Source organism: Chiloscyllium plagiosum, chromosome 7 (assembly GCF_004010195.1).
Source record: "Chiloscyllium plagiosum isolate BGI_BamShark_2017 chromosome 7, ASM401019v2, whole genome shotgun sequence".
Taxonomy (NCBI): domain Eukaryota; kingdom Metazoa; phylum Chordata; class Chondrichthyes; order Orectolobiformes; family Hemiscylliidae; genus Chiloscyllium; species Chiloscyllium plagiosum.
Window position 1 is genome coordinate 101,012,519 of NC_057716.1, and position 3,809 is coordinate 101,016,327.

Here is a 3,809-nt window from a genome sequence, read left to right on the forward strand (position 1 = left end):
TGGGTGAGTGCTGAACCAGAGGAGACAGCTTAAAAATACGGGGTAGACCATTTAGGACAGAGATGGGGAGAAACTTCTTCACCCAGAGAGTGGTGGCTGTGTGGAATGCTCTGCCCCAGAGGGCAGTGGAGGCCCAGTTTCTGGATTCATTTAAGAAAGAGTTGGATAGAGCTCTCAAGGATAGTGGAATCAAGGGTTATGGAGATAAGGCAGGAACAGGATACTGATTAAGGATGATCAGCCATGATCATATTGAATGGTGGTGCAGAATGGCCTACTCCTGCACCTATTGTCTATTATCTATTTTCTATTGTCTATTTTTAAACTAACTCTTAATTCTAGATTCTTCAACAAGAGGATCCAACCTTCCAACATCCACCCAGTCAAGTTCCCTCAGGATCTTACATGTTTCAATTAAGTTACTTGTGACTCTTCTGAACTCCAGATAATATAGGCCTAGCCTGTCCAGTCTTTCCTCATCAGGCAATCCACCGTAGCAGGTATAAGCCGAGTAAACCTTCTCTGAACTGCTTCCAATGCATTAACATCTTTCTGTAAGTATGGTGACCAATACAGGATATACCATTTCAGATAAGCTCCTTTGTTGAGAATTATGAGTCAATACAAGCCAGTAATAAGCTTTCCCCTTGTTAGAATTTGGGATAGCCACATTAACCTAATATTGTCCATTTGTAAGGCAGTTTCATGTGGTTACTGAATTTGTTAAGAAGCAACAGTTTAGATGTCGTACATTAATTAATTAAACATAAAAAGTGTAGACAGCCTGTGACACTTAGAAATGGTTCACTCCTAGCAGGGGACAAACAGGAAATTCCAGACAGTGCGTTGATGTCAATGAATTTATCAAAGTAGCTTCCTTCTCTCGAGACAAATGTTAGGAGACTCTTCCCTGGGTCTTCCCTCAATATTTTCTAGTTCATGTTCCATCTGAAAAGGACAACCCTCCTACAAGGACTGCTTTCTACAAGGACTGCTTTCGACAAGGACCAGATGAAAAGGACTGCTTTCTAACCCTGAGCACTTGTTTATATGCCTTACTTCTAAGAATAGAAGTTTATACTGTGACAATCACCCATTTCAATCTTTCTAGCTAATGGATGTTGGATAGTTGGAAGCAATGGTACAATGATGTTGTCAGAGCACTAGTAATCTCGAGACCAAAACTGGTTGTATAGTAGACAGTGAGAAAGGGTATCCAAGATTATCTTGATCAAATGAGCCAATGGGCTAGGAGTGGCAAATGGAGTTTAATTTAGATAAATGTGAGATGTTACAGTTTAGTAAGACGGACGAGGGCAGGACATACACACTAAATGGGAGGGCCCTGGGGAGTGTTGTGGAACGGAGAGTTCAGCTACACAGGTAGCTTGTTTCATAGGGAGATAAAGTGATTAAGGTATTTGGAATGTTTGCCTTCGTTGCTCAGATGGAGACATTGAGATACACACCACGGAAACAGACCCTTCAGTCCAACTCCTCCATGCCCAACCAGGTATCCTAAATAATTCTAGCTCCATTTGACAGCATTTGGCCCAACCCCTCTAAACCCTTCCTATTCACACACCCATTCAGATACCTTTTAAATGTAATTGTACCAGCCTCCATCACTTCCTCTGGCAACTTATTGCATACGTGCACCACCTTCTCTGTGAAAATGTTGTCCCTTAGGTCACTTTTAAATCTTTCCCCTCTCACCTTATAAAAATGCCCTTCAGTTTTGACTCCCCTACCCTGGGGAAAAACCTTGTCTATTTACCCTATCCATGCCCCTCATGACTTTATATCATTTGAGTACGTCATGTTGCCATAATACAAGACGTTGATGAGGCCACATTTGCAGTACTATGTACAGTTCTGGTCACCCTGCTATAGAGAAGATATTATTAAATTGGAAAGGGTACAGAAAAGATTTACACGTTTCTGGAGTTGTGCCTCTGTCCATGTTTTTTTTCACCCTATGATCTATATGTCCTGGTTTGCTGTCTGTACTGCTCATAAATAGAGCTTTTCACTGAATGTAGGTACATGTGACAATAAATAAATCAAATTAAAGGAGGTTGAGGAGTGACTTTTCAGAGGTTTATAAAATCATGAAGTACTTAGATGAGTGAATAGCAAAGGTCTTTTCCCAAGGTTGGGGAGTTTAAAACTAGAGGGCACAATTTTGAGGTGAGGAGAAAGATTTGAAAGGTGCCTGAGCAGCAGGGGTTTTACACAAAGAGTGATTTGCATGTGGAATGAGCTGCCAGAGGAAGTGATAGGTGCAAGTACAGTTGCAACATTTAAGAGACACATGGATGAGTACGTTTATAGAGATGTGGGCCAAATGCAGGCAAATGGGACTAATTTTGTTTGGGAAACTTGGTCAGCATGGACAAGTTGGATTGTAGGACCTGTTTCCATACTGTATGACTCCACCACCCCAATGTAATGTTCGGGAGAACAAAAATAGAAATCGCTGGAGAAACTTGGCAGATCTAGTAGCAGTTGTGGAGAGAAAGCAGAGTTAACTTTTTCAGTCCAGTAGCCCTTCTTCAAAACCATAAGACCATAAGACATAGGAGTGGAAGTAAGGCCATTCGGCCCATCGAGTCCACTCCGCCATTCAATCATGGCTGATGCGCATTTCAGCTCCACTTACCAGCGTTCTCCCCGTAGCCCTTAATTCCTCTAGACAACAAGAATCTATCAATCTCGGCCTTGAAGACATTTAGCGTCCCGGCTTCCACTGCACTCCGTGGCAATGAATTCCACAGGCCCACCACTCTCTGGCTGAAGAAATGTCTCCGCATTTCTGTTCTGAAATGACCCCCTCTAATTCTAAGGCTGTGTCCACGGGTCCTAGTCTCCTCGTCTAACGGAAACAATTTCCTAGCATCCACCTTTTCCAAGCCATGTATTATTTTGTACGTCTATATTCAATCTCCCCTTAATCTTCTAAACTCCAAAGAATACAATCCCAGTATCCTCAGCCGTACCTCATATGTTAGACCTGTCATTCCAGGGATCATCCGTGTGAATCACCGCTGGACACGTTCCAGTGCCAGTATGTCCTTCCTGAGGTGTGGGGACCAAAACTGGACACAGTACTCCAAATGGGGCCTAACCAGAGCTTTACAAAGTCTTAGTAGTACATCTCTGCTTTTATATTCCAACCCTCTTGAGATAAGAGACAACATTGCATTCGCTTTCTTAATCACGGACTCAACCTGCATGTTTACCTTTAGAAAATCCTCGACTAGCACTCCCAGATCCCTTTGTGCTTTGGCTTGATTAATTTTCTCACCATTTAGAAAGCTTTTATTCTTTTTGCCAAAGTGCAAGAACTCGTACTTGCTCACGTTAAATTCCATCAGCCAAATCCTGGACCACTCTCCCAACCTGTCAAGATCCTTCTGCAGCCTCCCCACTTCCTCAGTACTACCTGCCTGTCCACCTAACTTCGTACCATCGGCAAACTTCGCTAGAATGCCCCCGGTTCCCTCATACAAATCATTAATATATAATGCGAACAGCTGTGACCCCAGCACCGAACCCTGCGGGACACCACTCGTCACCGGCTGCCATTCTGAAAAAGAACCTTTTATCCCAACTCTCTGCCTTCTGTTAGACAGCCAATCCCCACTCCATCCCAGCAGCTCACCTCGAACACCATGGGCCCCCACCTTGCTCAGCAGCCTCCCGTGTGGCACCTTATCAAAGGCCTTTTGAAAGTCTAGATAGACCACATCCACTGGGTTTCCCTGGTCTAACCTACTTGTTACCTCTTCAAAAAATTCCAACAGGCT